The sequence below is a fragment of the Harmonia axyridis genome, chromosome 6 (assembly GCF_914767665.1).
Source record: "Harmonia axyridis chromosome 6, icHarAxyr1.1, whole genome shotgun sequence".
NCBI classification, from domain to species: domain Eukaryota; kingdom Metazoa; phylum Arthropoda; class Insecta; order Coleoptera; family Coccinellidae; genus Harmonia; species Harmonia axyridis.
The window spans coordinates 21,074,363-21,090,874 of record NC_059506.1 but is presented as its reverse complement, the minus strand read 5'-3'; positions in this window follow the sequence as shown (position 1 = coordinate 21,090,874).

Below are 16,512 nucleotides of genomic sequence, written 5' to 3'. Positions count from 1 at the left end.
AATAGGTTAGGCGACAAATCTATAAGATGCCTCATGTGTCTTAGATCCTGGATGGAAAATTATGAAATCAAACAAAGCCTGGAGGTTTCTCAATATTGAAAAACTTTATTTTTTAATTATTTTTTATTTTGTTATGATTTATAGTGATTTAATTTATGTTTCTATTTCAAAAAAGTTGATATTTTCGGTTTTTTATGAAATAAGTTTGATAAATGAAAGTGTTTTTTGCAAGGTTCCTTCCCATTTCATCATTTTTTTATTGATCTGACACAACACAATAAAACTGCTAAAAATCAAGGAGCTTGATATGGTTCAAGTACTTGATAAATAAATACTTGACTTGAGATTGACCTGAAATCAAGACAAGCTCAAGCCAAGTAGCTTGAAAATCAAGCCAAGCCGTGAATTCCTAGGAACGAGAGTAGGTACCAAAATAAATAGTTATCAGTTTTCAAGTATGGAATGTTGATCTTCACAAGATATTCAATCAATACTTAGCTTAACTAATATAATAACAATCATTGTTACTTCCATTCAGTTATTGTCAAACATTTTTCTACAAATGAAAATTAAAGAAGAATTTGAAATTGTTCTCATTTACCCATGTTTTGCTCATATATTGTTATTTTGTTATTTTCCATCAGATTGTCAACTTTGAAATATTTTATTATTTTTTGTTTTTTTTTTTTACTTTGGATGAAGGCATCGACTGCTATGGTCATTAGCCTGTGTTAAAGTAAAACTATACATAAAGGGAAAAAAGTTCTCAAACACTACAGGCACTCAACAATTATAGGATTCGAAAAAAGCCCACTAACAAATACTGGGACAGACAAAATATCTTAGTGGTCTTTAATTGAATTGCCTCCTCTCAATGAGGTATTACAGATCTTTCTCTATTCATTGTATCTCATCATTTTGCACTACACATGAATAAATGAATAAAAATAAGAGCAATAAATAAATAGTCAGTTTTCACGAAAAGCTTTAAAACCTTGACGTTTGTCTCTCTTATTCACTAACAACCTGTATGTATCGTTAAATAAAAAAAAATTACTGAAACGCGTAATGCTGTACATTCGACCCGGAAACCAATTTCTCGTTTTCACTCTTCCTTCCAGGAAAAACCTTTCCCTCATTCATCTCCTCCCCGAAAATAATGAGACACGACTTCGAGTCATCGAAAGGAAATCAACGGACAGCAATCTCGTGAAAAATTCACCGGTAAGGCCCGCCGATAAGAATGGTGGCAATTTAAACTCCCCAAGCAATAAGCTAAATTTGCCTTTGATTCAATCAAGCGTCCCGAGGAAGGAGGCTGTGCAGACAATGGACAATCGAAATGTCGCATCTGCGTTTGCCCTCGCAAACCGTACTCCGGGATATCCCAGGGGTCTAACTCGATTTGCTCACTTGTTAAGTTCGGTTTGTTACACCGGAAAATTCGACTTCCGGTAACTCATACCAGACGTATTCCGAATTCTAATTGAGTGGTGTATTGAACCTGGAGATATATGGAAATGGGTGTCTGTAAAAAAGACCCATATTAATAATTCGAGATGGTTATCTTAATAACTTAGATGTTGACGATACTTTCAGGCAGATCTGATAAGACTTGTTCATAGATTCGACCAGTTTAGTCTTTTTCTCTTCAATTTTAAATATCCCTGGGACATTGTTATCGAATCAATTGAAGGAGCAATCTTGATCGTAACTACTAACTTTCAATAGAATCATGCTTATGATACAGTTTAATTGATGAGAGTATTGATGAGATTCATGTCAAATATCAGAATATTTGACAGGAAATAGAAATTAATTCATCTCCAACGGCAAAATTTCCCACCAGAAATTAGTTAATATTTAGCAGAATGTAAACTCGGAATATTACCTGAATCAATCTTTTCTAGTATTCTGACATTCCAGAAACGTCAGACATATATTATTTTCAAGAGATGAAACCTTAGGCTCTGAGTAGTGTCCCATGTACTAATAATACCTGCCAATCTGTGCAGTTCGCCTAGTGACACCTGGAAGATATCAGGTGAGGAAAGTAAGTAACTGAAAATAAGAGCTAAATTCAAAATTGCATCGCTACCACCAACAGAACCAGCAGCACGACAACATTTATTCTTCGAACCTTTCAACAGATTCAGCAGTATAATGGGAATGAACAAAATCCAGAGCAATGAGGCTGGAACAGAATCCAAAATGGGCTATCTTGTTATGACACTCTTACTCTCGGCTCTACAAACCTTGTTAAAAAACGATTCTTGCAAAAGTGAAATGGGGTATCAAATGCAGATAAGCTGGATTGACATGAAGATTGCGCTAAATTCGAAAATTGTCATAACATGTGGATTAAGCCTGCAAGAGACACCACGATAAAAAAAACGCGCTGCTCATTACCAAAACGCATATTTAAGTATACTTTGCAGCGATCCATCGTCAAAACTATTGATTTTACAAAAAAAAAAATTGAAATATGCTATATTTTGATATTCTTTTCATCATAAAATGAGTCGGCAAAGAGATATTACCAAAAAACTGATTTTGGGAGCCATTTTTCCAATCGGTGCCAGTGGTCAAGACACGAGGTTGCAAAGTTGAAATTTGGAAAGAGCACATTGAAATCTATAAAAGCACCAATTTTCAAAACTTATGGAAAACTTTTTCAAACCAAATGAATGGACCATAAAGGGTCTCCCCAAAGTTTTGGCCCATGGAAACCGGCTGACGCTTTTGTAATATTTTACAAAATATCTATATAAAAAATCGGTCATTTCAAAATGAGTAAAGTAGCTCTTATTTACAGTTATCTCTCTCATCTGGTATCTGCCCAAGTTTCACAAGGCGTACTCCACAAATTCACAGGATTTACGAGTACAAGTACATCCTTTTGAAAATAAATTATGTCTTACGAACTCTGAGATCTCAATCTTATAGTATTAACCGACTCGTTAATATTGAAAGCATAAATAGAAAAAATAGTCCCGAATGGACCAACCCCGATCTAAACTCCGACAAAAGACCTGTAACGCATTCGAAAGAAATACTAGTTTCATCCTTCAGCTGGCTTTCTGAACTCCCAGAAGATGATTTAGACACATCGTCTAATGAAGTTGAAAAAATACAATCTGAGAACGGCACAGAATTAAAGGCAGATTCAACCACCCCGCAGTGTTGCAATAAAAAATAACAGATCGAACTGAAATGAGATTTGAACCTGTAAATGGAGTCTTCTGAAATACATACTTACATCCAAATAGAAAGTGAAGAATCTACTATATTCAGGTACTTATATTATATTTTATCGTCGAACAGATAAGGATCTGTCACCTTTTTTCGCTAAAGAAAATAACCTAGTATGCTGTAACAAACAACATAAAAGATCTCTAAGCGAAGAGCTAAGCAAAAACTGTTCACTGGATTAATAGAAATTGGTTTACAAAAGGGGTCATGATCCCCAACGTCCGTCTTTGCATTTAAAATTGAAGCTGTTGAATCAATTAGTGAAAGTTTCAAATCGAAATGGAAATAAACTTGGGTACTTGAAGGTCTATTTCCTGAAATTATCATGGAAAAACTAGACCGGTTACATGCTAAAGATCACTGAAAGACTCAATCTAACGCTTGGTGTTGATTCGTTCAAGAAGAACCAAATCATGTTTATACTTTTTGATGTAGATTTTAGGTCCAACTCTAACCGGTTTAGTTTGGACTTAAGGCTCTATCATTCCAATTCTATCAGATATACCCATATTTGAATACCTAACCGTGAAATTCAGTTATCTAGTTATCACATACAATAATGAAGCATAAATACAATAAAGGTTCTGTAAAAAAATATGTCTACAAGTGAGTACCGACTTATTGGTACTGAGTGTTACAAAATGGCGAAAGCATCGGTTCATAGACAAAGCCAAGATTAAATGCTGATGATGACGATAGTTTTAAGAAATTCTTCTTATAACTATCGATATAGGCTGATGGGCAACTGATTTCAGATTTGGATTTCAATTGCAAATCAAAAGCAAACCATCCCCAAATCAATTAAAGCATTGAATGAAAAATATTCTTTATACAATGATAAAAGTTTAGATTTTCAAAATGGCGAAGGAATCGATCTATAGGATGGAAGCCTGTCGATACCGGTCGATTGGAGAATTGGAGATACTGTTTTGAAATATTGGTACATGATCATCCCTAGTTTCAGGTAGGTATATTGCAGAAATTGATATCATTTTTAAACAAGAAAAGACGGTAGGTGAGCATTTAACTGGCAAAAATCTAGGTTACACATCAACCACAAAGAAACTTGCTAGCGTCGAAAGTGAGTAACGATATAACTCATCCCCTCTATTAACAGCACATTAATACCACATCTGTTCTTATTTCGTTGTTATCATAAGTTGGGTTATACGGTACTGATGGGCTCAAAAAACAAGGTTTTCGCGACATTCTGTTGTGTAACAAAATGCAAAGTTAATGAATTGAAATGCAAATGTGTTTTTTGTCGAATGTGATAATGGAAATGACACATGAATTGAACAATTCTTTCATTCAGAAACTTGCTGATTCCAATCTGAAATCAAGGAAGTTTTCTTTCAACGAATCCAACAGAGCCATCTTTAGGAAATCTGTCGAGTATCCGGGAGCATTTTCCGATCAATATTCGTGTTCTTAAATGAATGGGATAGTTCCCTACAGTAGCACGAAAAGGGTTCTCGACTTCATCTCTCTTGTACTTTTTCCTACACTCCAAATTTAAATGAAGTAAGTTTGGCTTTTATTTAACAGATGGCTAAAAACGATGAGTATATTCAGAGAAAATTGTGTTGGTAATGAAGTATCCTTTTCTCATTGAACTATCTTAATTTTGAAATTTTCATAGTTTTCGTCAAAGATTACAGACATTATCTGTAATCGGTGGTTTTCGTTTTGAAGCAATTAAGAATTCGTTAATACCAAAATTTTGTCCTTAACTATTTATTTAACATCAATAAATAGTTAAGGATTATACAAAAATTCAGATTGCTCTTTCCTTTTATTCCATATGAGAGTTTCGAAATGGTGGTTATCTACTTTTCATAGGATTCTATTTTGGTGTTCCAGCTCTGAGTATTGTGCAAAAATTTTATAGAGTTTGCAGAATGAGATGGAAATAGTATATAACATTACTAGCAAGGTAAGAGGGTTTTTACTGGCGAATGGAGGATATAATTGACGAGCCGCAGGCGAGTCAGTTACCTCCTTGAGCCAGTAAAACCCGTTACCTTGCGTGTATTGTTTTATATTTTATTTGTTTCTCATTTGTAAAAAGATTAGATAAATTCCAAAAAAATCTCAATAATTTGTCTCAAATGTCGTAAGCTATCAAAGACATAAGTCTATGTAAGCTATGGAAGCGTTGCCATGAACATGTCTGTTTATTTTTCTTTACATTTGTTTTGGCGAAAACGAGAATGAATGTACCAAAAGAAATTATTGAGGCAGCCAGTAGTGTAGCTTCAAGTTTATTACCGCAAAATCAGCTTCAAGGTACGAGCGAGAATACGACGACTCCAAAAAGTGGCAAAACAAAAATAGTGTGATTGGGGTAACTGAAGATGTTTTGTTGGTCTACTTGAATCAACTATCAGCTAGATTCAGCCCTAATGCTTTATGGGCGAAATGGTCTATGCTGAAAAGCTGCTTGGAAATGAAAGAAAATGCCCCTGTTCGCAGGTTTGTTTTCCTTAAAAAATTTATTGAAAAATATGACGTTTAGTTGTCATTTGCAGATTTCAAAAGGTAATAGCGTTTCTGAAACAAAAAAATGAGCGTTATACGCCAAAAAAGGCCAAGGTATTAAGTAAAGAAGAGGCTGAACAATTTCTTTTACATGCTTCTGATGACCAGTGGTTGCTGGCGAAAATTGTAACAATATTTGGGATTTTTGGATGTTGTCGATGTGACGAAATTCTCTCCTTAAACATGAATGATGTAGAAGATATGGGAAAATACATTATTGTGACATTGCGGCAAACAAAAAATTTAACAACAAGAAGATTCACCATAACCGATGATGGCTGCAGCTTCAAGCCTTGCATGTTATACAGAAAATATGTAAATCTTCGGCCTCCTGGAACAGAAAGCCTAAGATTTTTTTTGACATACCGACATGGAAAGTGCATTTCCCTTAATGCTGGCCAGCACACTATTGGTGGTATCCCAAAGCAAATAGCGAAATATTTAGGTTTAAAAGACCCAGAGTTATACACCGGCCACTCTTTTCGCAGAACTGGAGCCACTATGGTTGCGGATTCGGGTGGAGATATTTTAGCACTAAAGCGTGCAGGAGGGTGGAAGAGCACCGAAATTGCGATGAGTTATGTAGATGATTCGGTCAACAAAAAAATCGAAATGTCTAGCAAATTATTTGGTAGTAAGGAGAGTACAAATGTTCTGCAATCCTCGAGTTCAGCAGTTTCTGAGTCAACAGATGGTTCATCATCTTCAGTATCAACTCTTTCATCATCAAAAATCTGTGTTACTGGAAATAACAATTGTACCATGATTTTCAACATATATGACGATTAAACAAAATTTTCTAATGTAAATAATACTACTAACTTGTAAAAATTTTGCAAGTCAACTGTCAGTTTTTACAAGTTAGTGACTTGATAAAATAAACTTTCTTGATTAATATTGTGTTTTTGGAAACTGACGTTTACAAATGAGAAACAAATAAAAATTATTTGTACAATGTGAATTTTATTGTTGGAATAAGTTCTTGATTCTTTTAAAAAAACCGTAATCTGACTTGTTCAAGGTGTAGTGTAGATGACAAGCAGCCTTGCTCATTATAAAAAATAAATGAATTAAAATCATTCCATATAATTTATTTATTTCAGAAATACGGGATACAAACAGAACAAGTCCAAAACAGTATCCACAAAATAAAATACATATTTTTAGTTATCAGCTATTACAGAATATTCATAAGACACATACAAGATACAATATTTCTAAGACGATGAAAAAACAAGGTCAATCGATTCTACACAATCAAATGTCGTAGTTTATTTTTAAATGTTTTCAAGGAGGAATGTTGCCATTCATTATAAAAAAGGTTTCAAACATGTATTCAAAAAAGCATTTGTCTCGGAATTCGAACATATTATTGATATAGTGTATCGTGTATCTAAGGGTTTACCTACACATTGTGACGTGTGTAAGATCTTATGGTTAAAATATATTTGATTAAGTCCATTCGAGGAACTAAATCAATATTTGCACATATGAATACAAAAAATTTTGACGAATAAATTTACTCATATCTTTAATGTGAGAAAAAGAGGTTTGATACCGAAATTTAAACAAAATCACTCAAAATAATAGCATTTTTTTTTATTACGATTCGATTATTTTTGCCTCGTTTCTAAATTGGAGGTACGAAGGAAATTGAGAAAATCCTTGGCTAATTTAAAGCATAAAACGTCCTATAAACGATTTGTTTTCTAGATACAGGGTCTTTCTTGCCGTCCTACTTTTTTGTAATAATGTAATTTATCGAATCTTCATTAATCTACTGTACAGATTGGGTAAATAAGTAACAAAATAATTAATTCATTCATCACAGCCTACTAACTGGATCTTTATAATAATTTGGATTGTCTAAGAGAGCTGTTTGAACTTTTTTGCTCGAAATCGGAGGCAGCTAAATACGAAAAAACTTCAGTAAACCGAAAAGTGTAGAGTGCTGGAACAGAGTTTTTCAAAGAATTCTGGAAGAAAGAAGCGGGCACTCTTCCAGAAAAAATATAACCCTGTAGATTTGCATTCAAAATTAGCATATCACACGATGAAAACTTTAAATTTATTAAATTAAATATTCAGGCCAAATTGAAGTTGAATATCTTGTGAAGGAAAGGTGTTATGCCAAAAAATCAGAAAATATTGAACTCTAACACCCTGTATCTCGAAAACAAAATGTTTGCGGGCCCATGTTATACAAGACTTTTTTTCTTCAAATGATCCGAGGAATCTGTCATTTTCGTTTATACCTCCAATTTAGGAAACCTCGCATGGTCAATTCAAAACTGATGTCTTCACAAATAAATTGCAATTTGAATGGAACACATTGAATTGTACAACACAGCTGAGACAATTTTCGATGCGATTAACACAGTTCAGTTCTTTGATAACTCCAGTATTTAAATTTTGTGACGAGATTGATACAAAAAACCGGGTAAGTGTAAACCGATGCCGAATACAAACATTGCGGATGGCAACTAAGAGGCGGAGTCGACAAGAAGATAGATAAAAGAAAATAATAAAACTTGGACATACACATGACCGTAGTGCAATGAAAGTAAAAGTGGTCCGATTTTTTACTGCCTTGTCGATTTCAAAGAAAAGTAAAATGATTCACTTTATGTAAAATTTTCTTTCTTCGTCTTTGCGAAAATCTTGGGGCGTATTTACCCCCAGTACCCCCCCATTTCTACTCCCTTGTTCAGAAGTTGCCTAAATTCTAATAAAAGTGATGAATAATTCGAGGAATGAAACGGCAAAATTTTATGTTCGGAAAGAAACTTCTCAAACCTCATAGAATACCCTTGATGAGTTATCCAAAGAAATGAATGAAGGAAAATTAATCTCTCATCCTCGCCTCGGTAGCAGAAAATATGAATTGGGCAAAAACGTCTTCCAATAATCCAATAACAACTTGCCTTAATCGCTCCTTTTTATAGGTTTAATCAAGATGAATTCATGCGTGGGATGTTCATGACGAAAATATGCTGTCGGTTCCAGATCTCAGATATTCGCTCCCAATACTACCGATCTGTATAGTCGCAAGAGATGACGATATTCTGTATATTGCTGATAAATTCTCGGAAAATCCAATTACACGAAACCATTTTAAATTTGAGTCGTATGGATTTTTTGCTGAAAATTAATTAGTTCGCTTACAATTGCTTCTGTCACAATATTTTCAGATGGATGAACAATTATAATTGAGAATCATTGAAAGCGTAGATACATTATGCGGCACTTCCGTACCCTTGGGGTCGGTTTTTTCACGTGCGAATAAATACAACGTAGGTTTCATTCGTAGATAAAATAGTTATTTATGCAACAAGTGCAAAAAGTGAATCTTTAATTTTTGCACGAGTTGCATACAACATTTTTTCTACGTTCATGCAAAAAGCAAAAAATGATTTATTGAGGTGCGGCACTAGGTGTAGGAAAATAAAAAGCGCAACTTGAATACATTATTATTAATATTGATTTGCATTGAAACAGGAACTAATACGTCACGAACAATTTAACTCAATGTTGAAAAGTGAATTAACAATTGGCGCAATTTTCAATATGAATATTTCGTAGTGAAGTACTTTTTAAATCCACTTCTTGATTTGTTACTGCTGTAAACGTACTAGTACTTGGTAACTGTACATTGTTATTTCCTTCAGGCTGAAATATTTGTTTGTCATGATGACAGCACGTTGAAGTGGAATGACAGATGAGTGCAATGAAAACTTTATTGCACTAGTGCAATGAAGAACTTCTTTTTCCACTAAATATAGTTCAATAAAGTTTTGCTTTTTGCATGAATGTAGAAAATTATATTTAAAATATACATATATTAAAAATAATTGGCAGCATATTAATTGTATTTCATACTTTTGCTCGAGGTATAAGGCTACTTTCCGATGACTTCAGTTGTTCAAGATTACCTTTTATTTTGAAATTTGCATGTTGCCTTGAGACAATGATCTTTATCCGTAAAATATGTTCAGATCTTTACAATTTCTGGTTATACCGGAAACAGACTACTTGTTTGGGGTTATTCATTTAAATTATTAAATAAGAAAATTTTAGGAATATTGGACACAATTTTATTCTATTGTTTAATTTGTAACAACGCCGACGTTTCGAAAGAGTTCGTTTCTTTTTAAAGGCTAAAAAAATAAATTAAAATTTAAGGCATACAATATGACATAGTATGATAACACATTACCTAGTTACGACAAACAATATGTCATATTGTATGCCTTATATATTTATTTATTTTTTTAGCCTTGAAAAAGAAACGAACTGTTTCGAAACGTCGGCGTTGTTACAAATTAAACAATAGAATAAAATTGTGTCCAATATTCCCAATATTTTCTTATTTATTAAATAACAATGGGTGATAACCAAGTAATAACATTTAAATTATGTTCCAATTTTTAATACATGATTGAGGCCAGCTCATAAGGAACAAGAAATAACAAATATGTAGTTCTATGGTCTCAACTCGATATCCCTGACCGCTACCCTCATCCTCATTCTTTTCAATTGTACAGACAGCAATCAGCTGATACATAACCATAGAAATACAGTCCATTAGTTCATAGATCCTTTCAAGATTGGTGTCATAAAACCTATTTATAAGGGTGGTAATAACTTGAAAATGTCTAATTATAGACCCATATCCTTGATATCAAATCTCTCGAAGGTAATGGAAAAAATTAGGAAAGTAAGACTCCAGAAATTCATTGACAAACATCGTCTATTGTCAGAGCGACAGTATGGGTTCATGGAGGGAAAATCGACAGAGGATGCAATAAGGGAAATGACCAGGTTCATCTATAACGGATTAGACAAAAAAAAAAAAATCAGGGGAGCGGCTCTGAGTTTGCTGAGGAGTTATCTGACAATGAGGAAGCAATGTGTGTCCGTTGATGGAGAGAAGAGTGAAGAACAGGAAGTAAGATACGGAGTCTCTCAGGGAACGGTCCTTGGACCATTGTTGTTTCTGCTCTATGTAAATGACCTCCTGAACATGAACATCTTGGGAAGTATCGTTAGTTTTGCTGATGACCTTTCGATTTCTTATGAAGCAGAATCTTGGGAACAACTTAAATTGAAAGCAGAAAAGGATTTACAGAGTATCTCAGATTGGTTGAGCTACAATAAGTTAACCCTCAATATGGAAAACTCTTGCTATCTACCAATTACATCCTATGAAAATGGTCTACCAAACATAGGGCCAATAAAAGCGAGAAATGGAACAACCATACTGGAGAGCAGAGATGGATTCGTCAAGTACCTTGGGATCACCGTAGATAGACATATGAGATGGGAGTATCACTGCGAACAACTAGCAAAGAAACTGCGAGGCTTATTACATAGATTCAAACGTCTCAAAAAGCAACTCAATCTGAAATATCTAAGGATGGTTTATTTTGGCTTGGTGCAGTCGCTGTTGACATATGGTATTTCGGGCTGGGGGGCAGCATATGATGTGCATATAGAAAGATTGAATATCGTTCAGAAATGTATACTGAAGATAATTTGCGGTCATAGAATGCTGTTTCCTAGTGACGAGATATACAGAGTCGCACATGTGCTGGATTTGAGGCAACTGTATTTCATGAAGATTGCAGCACTCATAAAAAGAAGAAAAATTGAACTTCGGCCAATCGATCATAACTACTCCACTAGACACAAACTCGACCACTATAAAGAGAGTAAAACGACGAAAACGATAGGTCAGAGATCTTGCACATATTTAGCTCCCAAAATATATGGAACAATCCCAATTACGTTGAGAGCTTTGAGAAACCCTGTGAGATTCAAGAAGGAAGTGATTCGGTGGCTACTCGGTTTGAATAGAAAAACTATACATAACGTTATTAACAACAGAATATGACGAAAATAAAATATAAAAGATCTGTTTGCTATTCGTTTTCTGAAGTGACAAATTCCCTGAAGTCACATTTATTAATGTATTCATGTTAACATTCCCTAAAGTGACAAATATTGCCAAAGTTGACTTAAGTGCGTATGTTGTGCAGTTACACACGATGTATCCTGATTTATTTAAGTTTCGATGTATATGATGTCCATTTGAGCCAGAGAATTTTTTTATTTTTTGTTTCCATTTTGTAGTGGCTGTCTTTGAATAGTATTTCTGTTGTGAGACTAACAGGTGAGCTTCTTAGAAGTGAGCCTCTGTCTCTTTATTTAAGTTTATTTGTAAAATTTATTTGAAGTGTTCATTTTGTTTTTAAAGTCAAATAAACTTTATTATTATTATTATTATTATTATAACCTAGTTTCATTTCACATTGTCATTATTATTGGTTCTTATTCAATATGAGGATAACTATCGAAGTGTTTCATCAGAATCTAAGGGCATACCAATCCGTGGTGAAAATAAAACATTATTATTTTTTTTTTATTAAATCTCACATGTTGAGATTTACTTTTCCGAGCTTGGATACCACGTCAAGTATCATGTAGCAGTATAACCCACTAGGACAACTTTCAGGTCACATTCTCTAAATTTCAAGCTGGGTTTTTGAATCTTAATGTAGATATTACAATACATACAAATACATCCAATACATCCACATCTCTTAATTTGATCAAAGTGGCATTTTGCATTTGGTGCGAACTTTGTCAATGGTGTTTGATATCCGATAGACTTGTGTGTTCTGTTGTACGCATCTATAGATGCATCAACAGCAATCTCCCACATACTCTTAGGTAGTCTGGAATCAAACATGTATGTACGAACCTTCTTTTGGATCATCGAGTTAGACCTCTCCGCTACACCATTATTTTCAGGCGTATGTGGAGCTGCAAACTCGTTCTCTATATTTTCTCCATTCAGTACTTCTAGGAATTTCCTTTCGGTAAATTCTGTACCTTGATCTGACCTGATATAACACACCTTCTCATTTTTCTCCAACAAGTTTTCTTGTTGATATTAAGAATTTCTCTGATGCTTCAGCCAACTCATCTTTTGTTTTTAATGAATAGGCTTTAGCAAGTCTCGAATAGTAGTCTATGACGTTAATGAATCTTTGATGACCTGGATGAGATGGTGGTTTAACAAGTTCCATCGTGTCAGTGTGTATCAACTGAAGTTGTTTCTCAGCTCTCATTCTCGTCTCTTTAAGAGGAAGTTTCTCCATTTTCGACATGATACATACTTCACATTCTAAAATAGAGTCGTCAAATACGTTCTAAAGTTTCTCGTTTAACTTATGCATTCTCTTCAGATAGTTAAGTGAAGCATGTCCAAGTCCACAATGCCATAACATTGCTTCATTGATTTTTCCTGAATTACAGTAGTTATTATCTTATGGACTTACGATACATGATTCTTCTATATTTTGAAGTGATTCCAAGTCATCGATCTTAATTACAGATCTACTGATATGACTGCAATCCCAATTTTTCTCGTGTAGCTTAAATTTTGTTTTGTCAGTTGAAACTTTCTCTTTGGGTGAAGAAATGAGATTATACTCTTTCTCCCTCCCAATCGCAGGAAATAACAGGAATTCTCTATTTCAGCAAAGAATATGAAATAAATCATTTCCATTCACTGAACTGAATAAAATATCTCTAGTAAAATATCTCCGTAATTAGGTTGAAATTCAACTTACCTCAACTGATATTATTCTCGTTGTGTACACAACAGATTTTCGGAATAAGTGTTCACCTCGTTGCGCAGTAAAGCGTGCACTGGAGCCTATAACCTGTTGGATTTATAAATTCAGCAGAGGATTCACTAATACACAGTTAAAGTTTTAATAGTTTAATATAATCTCAAGAATGTCTTTCTGAGACAGATGAGGAGTTAGTATTATCAGTTATAATTTCACAAGAGCATAGACAATATTCGATTATACATCGATTCACAAGACGTAGTTAGCGAAACATCACGAGAGCGCAGCTCAAGAGGTGTTTCGCGAACTACGTCGAGTGAAGTGGTTTGTAAAGGGTGTTTTTTTAGAGCTATAGAATTTTAAATTGCAATAAAACAACGATGGATTATTCGATTGACATGAATTTTATTTATCCGTAAGATAATCTTGTGGCATTACATTTAAAATATGATTTCTGGCATATGACATATGATAACTTTTTCTAACATTTGTGGCCGTATATCGGCAATACCACGGCAAATGTTGTCTTCCAAATGGTCAAGGGTTTGTGGCTTATCCGCATAGACCAATGACTTTACATAGCCCCACAGAAAGAAGTCTAGCGGTGTTAAATCACAAGATCTTGGGGGCCAATTCACAGGTCCAAAACGTGAAATTAGGCGGTCACCAAACGTGTCTTTCAATAAATCGATTGTGGCACGAGCTGTGTGACATGTTGCGCCGTCTTGTTGAAACCACAGCTCCTGGACATCATGGTTGTTCAATTCAAGAATGAAAAAGTTAGTAATCATGGCTCTATACCGATCACCATTGACTGTAACGTTCTGTCCATCATCGTCATCCATCATCAATGATTCCACCAGCCCATAAAGCGCACCAAACAGTCAGTTTTTCTGGATGTAACGGTGTAACACTTGAGGATTAGCTTTACTCCAAATGCGGCAGTTTTGTTTGTTGACGTAGCCATTCAACCAGAAGTGCGCTTCATCGCTAAAAATAAAATGGACGTAGTGTGCGATACGTATTCCGCACAGAACCATTATTGCACTATTTTCAAACGTTGTTCAGGCGTGAGTCTATTCATGATGAATTGCCAAACCAAACTGAGAATAATCACTTGACAGCTATTAAATCGGTCGCCATCTTGAACAGTAATGCCAACTTGAAGTTATATACCTCGAAAAAAAACACCCGTTATAGTCGAAATATATTGTATATGCTCGAGTAGTATTCGTTACGATTATATAACGAATAATCAATAACTATAACCAAAGCACTGCATTCAAATAATTCAATGACATTTCACAGAGCTTGACTTTTATTTTTTGGCGAACGTCCAAGAATGATACTATCGAAATGATCCCAATATGGCAGGAGGCGAAACACCAAAACGATTATACCACGTCGTCAAGAAGTATATTCACTTATCAATACGCGGTAACTATGGGAAATTAACGGATTCTATTGGGTCATCAGAAGATGAGTTGTATAATCAGTATAATCCCGAATGATTGGCTAGAATAATGCATTGCTATTAGTTGAAATAACCAAAATGTCAGATTTTTCATGTGAAAAAATAATCATTTTTATATCAAATAATACAGATCAACATGTACGATACGAGTGAACCGCACTTTTTTGAGACATAAATGTTGGATATACGGGGTGTTCCTGAATTGAAAAGGGGAGATTCCTTAAGTGAGTTTAAAAAAAAAGTCCCATAAACATGGGGTCGCAAACGTTTCGTTTTCGAGATACAGAGTGTTGAAGTTTGAATTTTTTTCAAGTTTTTTTCTCATAGTATCTACACTTCACAAGATATTCAACTGAAATTTGGCATAGATATTACATTTGAGAGTTCTCACCACGTGACATGGCAATTTCGATAGAAAATCTACAGGGTGATATTTTTTCTGGAACACTGCCACCTGTTCTTCAGCAGAACTTTTTTTTGGTGAGCAACTGTTAATTTGAAAAAATGTAAAAAGAAGCTTTGTTCTTATACTAAACTTTTCGGTCTTCTGTAGTTTTGTCGTATCTACCAACGATTTCGAGAAAAAAAAATTTGAACGATTCTCTCGAAATTCTCGTAACTATGATAGGAAGGCCAGTTTGTAATCTGTGGTGAATGAATTCAGTGCCAGTTTTGACACATCAAATTATTATTATGAGACGAAGAACAGAAGCTTGTATAAGAGTTGGGGGAGGACATTTTCAACATTTGCTGTAGTTCAGTCCTTTGCGGTTACTTAGTTTTCTTGTTATGATTTTTTTTTTTAGTTTTACGTTTCTTGTTGTAATACATTTTTTGTGTTGATTATACGAGTTTATCGAATCTTTATGAATCATCGCTACAGATCAGGAAAATTTTCATAAAAACTGACACTGAATTCATTCACCACAGCTTACAAAGTGGCCTTCCCATCATAATTTGTATTTTCACGAGAATTTCGAGAGAATCGTTCAAAATATTTTTTCTCGAAATCGTTGGTAGATACGACAAAACTACAAAAGACCGAAAAGTTTAGTATAAGAACAAAGCTTCTTTTTATATTCTTTCAAATTAACAGTTGCTCACCAAAAAAAAGTTCTGCTGAAATATCACCCTGTAGATCTTCTATCGAAGTTGCCATGTCACGTGGTGAGAACTCTCAAATGTAATATCTATGCCAAATTTCAGTTGAATATCTTGTGAAGTGTAGATACTATGAGAAAAAAACTTGAAAAAAATTCAAACTTCAACACTCTGTATCTCGAAAACAAAACGTTTGCGACCCCATGGTTATGGGACTTTTTTTTCTTAAACTCACTTAAGGAATCTCCCCTTTTCGTTTGTACGTTCAATTTAGGAACACCCTGTATAATGAAAAGCATTTCCCGAATATCAACAGCAAATCCTAAAACATACCCCAAATATGTAGCATCTTTATCTCCATCTCAGAGTCATTTCCTCGATTCATTAGACATACCGTACAGTAGCCATAAAACATAACTTCTTCAGAGAAATATAACAATGGATAATTGGAAAAATGTGTTCGGAGGAGAGCCGTGGAAATCTCTCTTCATCTTCGTGGGCTAC